Raw genomic sequence first — 14,846 nt, forward strand, 5'->3', positions numbered from 1 at the left:
ATTCAATTAATCACTATCACACAGTCTGCTGAATAATGCATGAACATACAGTCAACATGCAGTCTTAAATTACCCTAACACTGTACTGTGCAACATTCTAAAATTACTATGATGGTGTAATATACAAATATTTGAATTGCAGGACAGAGCAGCTCCACTTTCAAAAAATCTTATAAAACCAGATGGTAACACAGCGAAAGAAATGCATAGGTCAAGATTTACATAAAAGTTAAACTCAATCCCTAGTTTTATGTGAGATATTTTTTGATAAAATTAATATAACAGGCTATTCAAATTATAAATATTATGCAGTTTTTTGTATAACACGATTTAGATTTATATAACGTAAGCTGTTAAATGTGGTGTTTTTATGTCATGGAGAAGTCAAATGATTGAAATATAATTATTTCTCAAACCACACATTATTCACTTATACACTGTACAAGTCATGAAGATCAGCTAAGTAATGTTGCTGTCAGATTCAGTTAAAAGATTTATAAAAACCATATTTTGCTCAACTCAACTGAACTTACATTAATTTCCTTCATCCATAATAAAAAGCTCCACTTCATCTGCGTCATTTTGATCTTCATCTTCTGATTCCACATTTTTGAAGCCTACATAACTCCCATTTGAATCAGGCCACATTGTGCCTATGTAGGCAACAACGCATGAAGGAATAAATTTCCGGTTTCTTCTTCCAAGGTACCCGTAGACGAAATATATATAGTTTCTATAAGCATGGTGACTGTAGTTTAAATTAGTCATGTTAGTAAACAGAAGAGCATCCCCTCTGAAACCAAGATACCTTTGATGCTTGAATCATGAGAGTTGTATCGCAACTTTCCCCAATATCTGATGTATTAGTAAATTAGACTTCAGGATGCAGCTATTTATACCGGAAATATACTGATCATCCTGAAAGTTTGTATTAGCCAAATTTTCAGTGTAGCAACATACTTTTTCAATAGCTGTCGGCAAGTCAGAACAATTGCCACACTTGCAAAATTTATCTGGAGTTGGTAAGACGTCAGTGGAGGTAGTTGTAGGCGAAGCAATTGTAGTTGAAGCAGTGGTAGTAATAGTAGTGGTCGTTGCTATACTAATCGTTGTTGAACATGACGATGATGAATCTGACTCTCCGTTTCGCTTGCACTCATTGAATAGTTCACCACTGATATATTTATATCTTTGCCCATCTTCAATTTCGTCATCAATTGGGTAGCTTCTATAAAGAGTGGTTGTTTTAGCTGTGAGTCTTTTAGCCATTGTATTGTGAACGTAATAGAACAATGACAGAAATACATTTAAGTTGAAGTATTTTAGCGATACATGTATTAGCAATGACGATCAAAGACGTGTTCTAAATGTGCAATTGTTTCCGGATTGTCACAATTGCCGGAGACGTGTGATGGTCCCTCACATTAGATCACGATTCAAGTCAAACGCTACGTGTCTCGTGATTGGATGATTGATTAAGAATCAGTGTTCTTAGTGGCGAGTCCGTTTCACACTCATTTTCGCAATGGCGTTATCTATCCGATTTTTGCAAAATATGCAATTAAAAAAATACTCTGTACTCAGTTATATGTGAATGCACGGGCATTTTTTGTTTTTAAAATATTGTTCTGAGTACTTATCTGTTGTAAGAAATAGTTTATATTTTGCTAAACGCAGTAAATTACACAAAACAAATAGGGTAAAAGTTGGCCTTCATCAGTAAATTGTGTTTACTTTCCCTTTAAGCGCCATGCTTGCATCGGACAAAGGTGGGTAATTTCCGCTTACTCTTTTGTATGGGAGACTGATTTCTTTGCGACGTAAGCAACATGATGACACGCAGACGGAGGCTTCTACTTTTGCTGTACCTCAGGAGAAGGATGCGCCGTAAAATCAACGCACTCAGAAGAATGCCTAGGAAAAACGCATTTTGGATACGTGGTTCGCTAAAAAAAGGAAACAGCTTGGGCAATATCATACTCTTTTTATCATACTTTATATACTGTATTATACTCTAGCTTTATCATAAATAGCAGGATATTTTCGAATTATTGAGAGTAGTTTCGAGATATTAACTGCTACGCTTTCCTCTTCATTTTCTATCACCACGCGCTCCGCCATGCTGGTTTTTTGTAATGACTAAAACAGCTCTCCGTTTGCATTGGGAGATGGTTGAAAAAGTCGAACGGTGTATTGTGGGATACATCATCGCACACCCTCGTCGCAAGGATTCATTTGGTTCGATCCTTGCGATGAGGTTTCCACATCACAGCCGGCCTACGAACGAAGTCGTGCGCACCTTGCGCCGTCATATGGAAAGAAGGCTTTACTCAACTTGCACGCAGCCACAAAAGCGCCTGCATCATGCGAGTCATAGAAAGCATATAGAAAAGCATATGATATGCTTCCTATATAGCATATAGGAAACATATCAAGAAACAAGTTTGATTTTTTTAGTCGAAACTGTTTTGCCTATCTGATTGGGATCTGATTGACACCTTGATGCACTGCATCTACTGTAAAATGATCAAGCAGGTGCTTGCACTTATATCTTGCTACCAATTGCTATGAATAAAGCAGTCACTACAGTAAACAATTACCAGTCAGGCTTTCTTGTAGGCAGTATTAGGTTCAGAATATTCTGTGTAAGCTTGAACTGTCATGCAGCTCTCTTGAAATGCTAATGTTTAGATAATGTTGGTTTAAGGTTATAGACGACAATTATGATTATGGAAAACTACTTTGCTTTTTGTTCTAGGTACACCGGGCCATATATATTAATAAATATATATAACATAAGTTTTGTGCATAGCTCAATCTCAGGTACTCTTTGAGAGACATAGCTACTTGAACCTTTGCGGATTAGTTGCAGGTCCTACAGCTGTGAATGCTTGTACATGCCACATCTGATATGCAGGCATTATTGAGCCCCATTCTTATGGCGATTGTTACTACATATACTATTCCTTCTATTTGCCAGGATCTTTGTATTTCTTTTAGTCAAATATATTTTTTCTCCATTTTCTGTTTCTATATTGGCTGTATTCTAGTCTCAACTACCCTATCAGATATGCTTGCCCTTTTGTGTTTCGCTTGATTTCTCAAAAATAGTTATCTATTCTAATTATATGGAAATACAAAAAGAAACTTGGCTTACCCATTTCGACTAGTTTTATCTGCATTTCACACCCTGTGGTTTGGCTGTAAAAGAGCCAATTTGTCACATACTACCACAAAAGTCTGTGGATGTTGCTTGGTGCTGTAAATATCTGCCAACTATTTGTATCTGCTGTATCTGTTCTTGTGTCATCTACATTTTCAATTACTCTTTCTACAATAGATCTGTGTTTGAAGTTTTGAAGTTGGCAGCACTTACTCTCATTCAGCCAAGATTCTTGAATTTATATAGGCTTCTGAATTGTCATTGGGTATCCCCTTACATTATTTGCTAAGATTCTTACTGGCTGAAAGCTGTTAGTCATAGACACTTTTAGTCTGCTACTTTGGCTCTTTATCGTCAGAGCTGAGTTAATTTTGGAGGTCGTCTATAAAAGCTGAAGAAAAATTTTAATGTATAAATATTTATATATAAATATTTATACAATATCTATCAATATTTATATAGAAGTATTTATATACGTATATTCAAGAAATAACAAACTTTCACATATAAATATTTTTATTTACTTAATAAATATAAAATATTTGTATATTTTATATTCATATAAAATATAAAACATATTAATATTTTAATAGTAATATTATTAAATATTATTAAATATTAGTATTTTTTGTTTAAGTAAGCCTCAAATCTTTGTAGAAATAAAGCAAGCTAAGCAGATGCCCAATAAACATGTCAAGGCTCAATGCAAAGTTTATAGTGAACCAAAACTAGATCATCGGAAGCCTGTAATTTCAGTTAAATTCACTGACTTCTTATATTCATGTTTTCATTCTAAAAGCACATGTTTATATTGCTTTTTTACTCTGCTTAATCAAAAGAATGTCTAATGTTTTAGGCACAAGGAGTGATGCTAGATTTGGTCAGCTTTATAACATCGCTGCCAATGCTGAAAGAAACAAGTTTTATGTGGTTGATAAGAGAGAGGTAATTAAAATGATCGAGACTGGTGAGTTTACATTCCTACATTCTTTATAATTTATTCGTGTTTGTTAATATGACCGGCTTAACGGGTCACATAGCTTGGGTAATAAAATAATTACCCAATGAATTCAAATGACTTACCTGGTAAACCTTACTTGGTAAGTCACTCAAATTTTAGACCTTAAGTTAGTCTAAACCTCTACTATAATAATAGCCGTAAATCCAGCTTGACATTACACATAATTTCAAGCTGGTCAATAGTATTTTTGCAAGTGCTGCTTAAATATATGCCCTATTATACCACAGTATAGCAAGGCCAGCATAGTGCATTGAATTAGGGTGCTGGTCTGCAGACCTGGTGGTTCCAAGTTCAAATTCAATGCAAACAGATTTTTCATTCTTAAAAATTTATCGCTATAAAGTTTTAGGAGCGAAAAAGTTCAGTTATATACATGTATATATGTATATATATATATGTAAATTATATCTATATATATGTAAATTAAATACACACACATATATATATATATTAAATACATATATATAAATATATATATTAAATATATATAAAAAAATTGTTTCCTCACCCCGGTTAACCCACACGGGTGGTAATTTCTGCTCTAACTCGGGTCTCCTACCAAAGACCTGAGAGTTTGAGCACTCGCCTCAAGATCTTAGCATATATATATATATATATATATATACATATATATATATATATTTGAAAAATTATTGCGAAAAAAGTAAACTTTTAGTATTTGCCTTTTAGTATATAACGCAAATACTAAAAGTTTACTTTTTTCGCAATAATTTTTCAAATATTCCATACTCCACTAATAATCTTTTAGGTTTTTAGTGTAGAGTTCTCTTTTTATATGCTTTTGCACTTGCTTTTAGTTAATATATATATATATATATATATATATATATATATATATATATATATATATATATATATATATATATATATACTTCATCAATCCATCAATCTTCTATATATATAAATATATCTATATGAATATATATATATGTATATATATAAATATATATGTATATATATATTTATACATACATACATATATATATTTCTATTATAGCAAATATTGCATGCTTCATCAACCCATCTATCTTTTATATATATTTATATATATAAAAGATAGACCAGTTGATGAAGCATGCGATATTTGCTATAATAAAAGCCGTGTCCGCCTGTTGGTCCAAAGCCGCAGTGTGAGATTGGGAAAAAAGATTGCACCGTAAACAAACTGTGGTATTCAGTTTCTTGGCCAAGTGCACGACCATCTGCATCACTCAACGACCATTTCATATCTAAGAATAATTGTACACATAGATATTACACATGACGATATCTCACGTCGTTATCACTCATGATGATATACCACGGTGTAGGAGACTGACAGCATATGAGTGAAGTGATAATAAGAACTGAGTCTGTCTGTCTGTCCAAAACTATGAGTAAAAGTTGGGAAAAAGGATTGCGTTCTACCAGATTCAAGCCAGCAACAATGGGCTCCAGAACCAGGCACTTACCACTTGGGTTACTTACACACCTTTCATGTTTCTGAATTATTGTGCATGTACTTAATCTCAGTGCTATATTCTCTGGCACTAATGCTCTGGTATGCAGAATTATCCCTCATAGCTCACTGGATTGCAAACGTGCCAGTGCCAAACAGCATTATGAAGATTGATATCCTGTCAGTCCTGTGGGCCATGAGAGATCATCAGGTGTAATAATTATCTGCTCAATTATTCCAAAATATAGTAAGGCGGTTGATTCGCCCTGGTGTTGGTGTGCGGGCCTAGGAAGCTGAGATTTGTGATTTCAAATCACATTTAATGCGATCTTTTTTCTCAACATCTAATCATGGCTTTGCATAGACAAACAGATGGAAACTGCTTTTATTATAGCAAGGAATGGGTTATATCGTGCACAAATTCACTATTTGTAGTCACTTTGGCGTACTTAGTTATTGACATACGAGTTGCAACTTACGCAAATATTGTGCTCAACATCCAACATAATTTTGTGCAAATTTCTTTAAAAGTCTCTCAAAGTTTCTGAAGTGAAATTCGAATGGGAGGAGAAACTTAAAGATAGAACAAACAGTAATAAAAAATTAGCAAATAATGTATTAAGTATCTTTGTCTAGGCTTTACCTACATGTAGGTAGTGTAAGTTATATCCTCATATCTTCATCACCACCTTTACTTGTCAATCTAGGCATCATCAAGCGTGTACTTCCATTTTTGTGTCTCATTGGGTAGAACAATTATAAAAATGTTAGTATATCGGCTACAGTTCGATTTTGGTTTTCAGCCACAACCTGTTTAAGGAGAATGTTAAAAGAGGGATACGCTTTAATTTTAAAACAATTTTTTCGTTACAAATAATATCAACAATTTTTATTCATTCATAACTAAAAAATGACTTGTGGTTTTAAATACCTGATTGCTTCTTTTAGTGTTAATGTTGTAGATCCTGACAGGGTAAGCGAAAAGGTAACAGGTATACAACAACTGTATGCGTTGGTGGTAGCAAGCAATGGGGATTTGTACTTTGCTGGTCAACAAGCCCTATATAAAGTTGGTGAATATTCAAACACTGAAGAGGTGGTTGCTGGAGCTCCTAACCAGTCTGGGCATGATGATGGCACACTAACGGCGGCTCGGTTTCATCACCTGATGGTGAGTGTTTTCCACAAGTATGTTGGTTTACAGTACATGGCAAGCAGCAGCACCTTAAATCCTACTCATAGCAAGCTAGTTAACTAGTTGATTTGTGCCACTGACCATTTCTGCTCCTTCAAAACGTTTGCATGTCACATTTACACAGTACCTTTTGAAGATATTTTTAAGTTTTTTCTTACGTTTTTTTAGCTGGGACGTAAATATTTTTGGAAACTTTACGGAAGCTATTTTGGACATGGGCTTACATTTTTACCATGATTAATTGGTATTTTTTTACCATAATTTTTATCATAATAAGGATTGATCCATTTCCCATAGAATATAAATGAGAGTGACCACTACTTTATTTCAACAACATGAATTAATTTTAATAAGTGTAAAACATGCTAATGATATTTTTATTTTTTTTACAATTCGAGATTACAAAAATCACAAATTTGCCGTGAAATATTTCTCTCGACTTGCCTCCGAAGCATTTGTTACAACTAAATATTCTAAATTGCTCCATTATGCATATGCAAATAATACAAATGGCCAATCTTTAACACTTGGAAGCTCTGCTATTAAAGAACTTATTAAAAGCATCTCTTTGCTTAAAATTATTTTTAACATCCGCTCAACTTATTAAGCCAATCTGGTCGAACAAACTCTTTTTTCTGACTCTATCTATCTACTACTTGTTGTGATTCTACCTGAACCTCCCTTCATCTAAATTTACTTGCTTAATACATCTGATGTATGTTCTATTATTATGATCTTGCAATAAAAGTTAATCACACATATATATCATATTCACTTACAATATAAAAAGAGCTGTCATTAAATTCTGTGTTTACAACTTTTGCCCATCTGTGCAATAAGCAAGGATAAGTGTAATTAATGTATGTCACATATTACCCGCCTGATACAACACTGAAAAATGTACTCTATATGAATTAAAATAGAAAGATTGTCTTTTATGCTAGATTTAGGAATGATGCATGAGAAGACAATAATAACCATAATTATCTTAATATATTAGAGGGATTGCTCTAATTATAAACTGTATAAAGGTGATTAAATACTGTTTGAGCTCATTACTCCTACTTCAAGAGCTGCACAGTTTGTTAAAAGTGTATGGTAACATCAAAATTGTCTCTTCCTGTATGATAAATTTTTAAACAATTTTTGTTCCATCTCTTAGTGAAATACTTCTTTGTTTCAGGAGTATGCTAATCCATTCCACCAAACAAAATCTTTTTGAGGGTGTCAAAAGATAAGGTCAAACTCTATTCATTTCAGTAATATATATATTTGACAGTTTACTATGGTTCCATTCAGTCATCTTTCATTCTCATAGACAAATGCATGTCACCTAATTTGGAGCAGTTTGCAAACTTTGTGGTTGCGTTTTATACATCCATTCTCCATTAAAAAAACTATTTCAATTAGTCTGGTGACCACTCCTTATAGACAGCAGTATTAAAGCAAGGGCAGTAGTGATACAGCAGCAGTGTTGTGACAGCAGCTTTCTGGCAGTAGAATCTTGATAGAATCTGTCACATTTATAGAGTACCACCATAGTATGCTATTTATGTGATTTATTATATTTGTATTCATGTGAGTATAACAAAATATTTTGATGTTTTTCTGATTTGTTGGCTTTGACTAATTTCATTTTCTGCCTCATACCTAAAAGGTTTGTGAATCTCAGCTCTTGCAAGCTGTATTTGGAGTTATGCACACCTGTACTAAACTTTGAAATGTGTTACAGCGTAAGTAGATGATCAGGTTCTCCTTGTCAATTATACTGTAGGGTCTTGTTATTTTGGAAGATTCCAACTGGATCGTTGCAGCTGACTCCAAAAATTCTTTGCGAATTATTGACTTAGCCGGAGAGACAGTCAGCACCACTGCCATAGGTAGCTATATAATTTAGGATGTTTATAACTGTTGTGACCTCTTTACGATTATTATAGTAGAAACCCATTGATTCACATTGACCTTGCAACAGCTGAGTTGAAATCGATGTCTTCACATAAGGAATTAACGGCTCGTTACTTTTCAACTGTAGCAAGAGTGAGATGTCCCCAAATCAAAAGTTTATAAATAATAACTACTGTAAAGCAAAGTAACTGTTCCAATAAGTTATTTTATTACACGAGTCTTATTGTATTTCTGATATGTAATGATCATCAGCTCATGTAGGCCTGCATGTAAATGTTACTATTTATTAATTTTCTTGTTGTAAGAGATGTGTAAGTGAATCAATCAATTTTTTGCCAAGGTAAACATAGCTGCACCTACTGTTATGATTTAACAATTTATATGAGATAAACTTGCATTGATTGGCTCAACTGTTTTTGACTGGAACTTGGGGGTTTACTAGTGTACAACCACGAGTATACATTGTGAACTTTATTAATAGGAGTTTGAGCTTCACAATTTTTAAAAATCACCAGATGATTTGATATAGCAAATAAACGATTTGCGATATATCACGATATTATTATCATGTAAAAAAACTTGTAAAGTTTTTTTAACATTTTCTTTCATATTTCAACTTAAACTGAAACTGTTTTGTGTTTGTTAAAATTAGAAATATTCATTTTATGAATGCCCGTGTGCGTGGAGGACCATGAAATGTGCTTATTACCGAAGTAGAAGGCCCGTGCGTTTCATTTCCAGTATTGCTCACTCTGAAAATCGTCAGGCGTGAGTTAAATTGCCATTATATAATTATCATTTACACGATTATTCTATTTTTTATTAATGCAATATTTCTTTAAATGGTGGCAATTTTTAAATCGTCCACTTTAAAAATGGTCACCAAACAATTAAATCCTCATATAGTAAAGCACTAATAGGAAACATGTTTAGCTGCATTGATCAAGCTTCAGAATGTGCGCCATAAACTGCTACTTACAACTCTGGATTTTAGGATCTGAGGATGTCACTGACTGCACTTTGAATGAATGCAAACTGAAAAACCCTCTTGCTATGCGGCTGGACAATGGTCGCCTGGTTATGGTTGACGATTACATGATCAAGCGTATCACGTGCTCAGGTAGAACTCTTTTTTGTTATAGCATAAATGGAGGTCTCAAACAGAACATTTGTGTCTAAATTAAAACATACAAACGGAGACATAAGTGGTAGAAAAGGAAAAACAATCAACCCTTCAACTACTAAAATTGCTGAAGGAATTGTGAAAAAATAAGATCTGATGAACTTTGGTGAGCGGTCTGTGTTGCATTAATTTTCAGAAGAAATAGGTGTGAAGAATTTTACGCTGAAGGGCACCATGATATAACCTTTAGCTGTTGTTGACCATTTATATAAACATATTTTGGTGAAGAAATGGCATTTCCATTTTTTTTCTCAAGTTCCTTAGAGCTAGTTCTAATGCTACCACTGAATCTGTTATAATAGGCTCATCTCTTGCCACCACAACAACAAGCACAACTCAAGCTCCCACAACAAGCACAACACAAGCTCCCACAACAAGCACAACACAAGCTTTCACTACTACGAGCACAGCTCACGTAACAACTACAACATCACAAAATGCCCTTCAACCCAATGCTACAATGGTTTCTATTATGTACAAGTATTCAGTAATTGGAGACAGAACTGCCACTGCTATGGAAGTAAAGAAAACTGGGCCTGGTCAGCTTATTTGTTCAGGTACAATGCTGAAGAGTTTCAACACCTATCAAGTGAAAAACTGTTTATTTTTCTGCGTGAAAGTGCCAAGTTGTGAGTGCTTAACCTACACTCAAGGGTGGTGCCATGTTTACACATTGTAAGAATTTTATTAGATGACTGCTAACTTTCACAGCCTCTGGTAATGAATACTTAGTGAAATATTATAGCTAAGATAGAACTTGGTTGTAAAAACTAAAAGATTGCTGTTGTATTTGCAATAGGAACAACAGTTTGCTTTGCTTTTGAAGACAAATATGTTTCTTTCTGACTGCATAGTGAATAATGTACGCAATGTAGTATTTTTGTCGTCACATCATGTTTAAGCTATGTGAATATTCACAGCTAAATGGAGTGATTTATGTCAAGTTGCTAATAACGGTATTTGTATAAACTGAAATCTCTAAGTTGGGACTATGTAGATGGATACGAAAAACTGAAGCTGTAACAAAAATGAGTGCCATAATGAATAAAGGTTAATAGACATGAGACGAACAGTCTTTTGATCATGACAAATAGCAGCAGGTGCTCCTAATATCTAAGAGCAATAAAGCTAAAAAAGAAACAGCTAAACCATTTTAAATGCAGAACTTGGGCAATAATAAACAAAGCTATATTAGTCACACATTAACAGTTTTGGCTTGAAGGAATCCAAATTGTTTGAAAGTATAAAAATAAACATTTCATGATTTAGCTTAAATTCATTTTGTCAGCGACTGCTTCAAACTAGCCTGACACAGACGAAAATCAATCAAGTTGGTAGTTTAGTATTTTGAAGGTCTGTCAAGTATTACCCTCTTAAAACAAAAAGATGTTCTACAAGCCGACATCATCTTTAGTCTAGTTATCAGTGCAATAATAAAATTTCAAAACAGATAAACCTCTTAAAATAGTATTGCTTAATAGCAATTAAGTATATATTCAACAATGCACAACTAAATGCAAGTCAGATGTAAAATAATGTCACTAGTATTTTATGTTAAAGTACTTGTATATTGAAAACCATTAAAAAACCTGAGTTTGACACATTTTCACACACCGTGATGACTATTTATATCACCTTACTATCATGTTATCATTATTGTGCCAGTTTGTACTTATATTTTATATTTGTTTGTAATTATTCTATAGAAAATCTAGTTGGCTGAATCATATTAGTATTTGTTCATAATCTTAAGAATGAGGAAATGTTTTCATGACACAAGTCCTCTCTCTATTGTAAAGAAGAATACTACACAGTGAAAATACACAAATATAACTTACCAAGCAATAGGTCAGATGACCATATTAGGCACATTAAACTACATGGACATGACATATAAAGTAGTAAGCCAGACAATCGTATTAGGTATGCTACTGCACTTACACATGACCTATAAACTAGTAAACCAGACAGTCGCATTAGGTATGCTAGTGTACTTACACATGACCTGTAAAGTAGCAAGCCAAACAGTTGTAATTATCGCATTATGCACACTGCTTGAGATGTTAACAATAGTCCACTTTAGTATTCTGCGACCATTCAGAGACTTATCAAAGATATCTAATACTGTACTGTCAGAGATATTATTGCTTATTCACATAATTCTTCGTATATCAATTCTAATCAGCTACTCATGAAATCTTTGTTGTTGAATAATTTGATCTTCGAAAGCCTGGTGTTAATTGTTATATCTGCATTTTTAACTTTTGAATTAAGAAGCCATATAAACAAACACTTTAGTAAGTTCCAACAAAATTAGCCCTTTTATAGGATGCTGTCATAAATGTGCAATATAGTTACCAGTTATCAGTGTGGTCCTTTCATTCATTCAAATAATAATAAATAGTAATTAGGAAGGTCTTTTTAAACTGAGGAACATCTTTTACTAGATTATATAGTTTTGTTTTTAGCCTTACGTCTTGCTTTTATCATCGGATAACCCTTGACCCTTGCCAAATTTTATTAAATGGCGGTTGCTGGCAATTCAACAAGAACAAGCCTGGAAACAAGTCCTAAATTTGTACATGTACATGAATGTTTAGAAGGAAACTAATGTATATGTCAGGAACATAGTTATTTAAATTATCTGAACTCTTGCATGAACTGACATTCTATGACAAGCAATATCCATCCAAAATAACTTCCAGTAAGTATTACTAGCACCCTGGCAGTCTCAGGTACTCTGAGAGATCATCAGTTGAGCTGATAAAGAGCAGAGAATGTTTATATACACGGTAGCTTGAAGATATGAAAGGTGAATAAGTAGTGCAAGTGGTGACATACCGATGGGTGATGTCCATCATTGAAGGTTCAAATCCTGGGTGGTTCCTTTTCCCAATCTCTAATAGTAGCTTCTGACAGACGGGTGAGGTCATCATTTTCATCTATATATATGTTACTCAAGATATGTCTGTGGATCGGTCATGCTGGCTATAGCTATAGCGCATGCTGATTATTTTACCGATGTGACCACGTTTTACGATGCCCTGTTAAGAAATGTTTTTGTAAGGTTTGATTACTTTATCTGGGATCAAGGCCAATTCTTCTTGCGCAGACAATTATATTGTCTCCGTATCGCCGTATTCAAAGTTTTGATAAATAGCTTTCGGTGGAACAGTAATCTTTTTTATACACACGCTTCTATGCAAGACTTGTTATTATTAACTCTACATATTCAAGGTTTTTATTTTGTTTTCTCAGTTCGTATTAATTGTATCATTACCGAGTCATCTTTTATTGTAACTGTAGCAAAACCAAATTAATTTAGCTATTATACTTGCTAATTATTTCACGTTTACATCTAGACCTTTTTATAGTTGATTTAGTTTTTAAAATTTATTTAACCTGGATGAAACATTTTCCTCCTGATATGAAACTTAAAAGTTGTTTGAAAAAGTTTGAAAACCTTTGCAGCAGTTTTTATTTTTTTTCCTAATTTATTTCAATTACACAAAGTACTCTTCTCATGATATGTAGTTTGAAAGTTAAAATGGAAAACTTAGTTATATGTTAAATGCAAATCAATTTTCTGACCAAAGACTTTTATTACTCGGAAAACGCCAAGTAGCACAGCTAGTTATAGTAAAAATTTTAACTAAACTATATGCAAATATATACAGATTTAAATTAAACATACAATTGTATGTTGTAGCTGTAACTATAGCTATAACTATATCTGTAACTATAACTGTAACTATAGCTGTAACTATAACTATAGCTATATCTGTAACTATAATTGTAACTATAGCTGTAACTATAGGTGTAACTATAACTGAAACTATAGCTGTAACTATTGCTGTAACTATAACTGTAACTATTGCTGTAACTATAACTGTAATTATAGCCGTAACTATAACTGTAACTATAGCTGTAACTATAGCTGTAACTATAGCTATAACTATATCTGTAACTATATCTGTAACTATAACTGTAACTATTGCTGTAACTATAGCTATAACTATATCGGTAACTATAACTGTAACTATAGATGTAACTATAACTGTAACTTTAACTGTAACTATAGCTGTAACTGTAACTATAGCTGTAACTATAGCTGTAACTATAACTGTAACTATAGCTGCAACTATAGCTGTAACTACTGCGGTAACTATAGCTGTAACGATAGCTGTAACTGTAGGTGTAACTATAGCTCTAACTATAACTGTAACTATAGCTGTAACTATAACTGTAGCTGTAACTATAACTGTAACTATAACTGTAACTATAGCTGTAACTATAACTGTAACTATAACTGTAACTATAGCTGTAAATACAGCTGTAACTATAACTGAAACTATAACTGTAACTATAGCTGTAACTATAGCTGTAACTATAGCTGTAACTATAACTGTAACTATAGCTGTAACTCTAACTGTAACTATAGCTGTAACTATAACTGTAGCTATAGCTGTAATTATAACTGTAACTATAACTGTAACTATAACTGTAACTATTGCTGTAACTATAGCTGTAACTATAGCTGTAACTATAGCTGTAACTATAGCTGTAACTATAGCTGTAACTATAGCTGTAACTATAGCTGTAACTATAGCTGTAACTATAGCTATAGTTATTCATCAAAAGAAACAAAAATTATGTTAATTCTTTTAAGCTGGCCAAGATTAATTGATTGAGTCTTTTGGTTACTATATTACCAGCATTTCTAACTATTAAAAGCTATTTCTAAAGAGCTTTACACTTGTAATGCTCCTTAGGTGGTGTGTTTTTATAACACTAAAGTAGATAAAACATTTGCAAGCTTTTGTGTAAAAAGGAAGAACAGATCAATTTAAGGTTACGACAAAATCAATAGAGCCTCTATTATAGAGGCTCTATTGATTTTGTCTATTAATTGAGCCTCTA

This window comes from Watersipora subatra, chromosome 7 (assembly GCF_963576615.1).
Source record: "Watersipora subatra chromosome 7, tzWatSuba1.1, whole genome shotgun sequence".
Lineage (NCBI taxonomy): Eukaryota > Metazoa > Bryozoa > Gymnolaemata > Cheilostomatida > Watersiporidae > Watersipora > Watersipora subatra.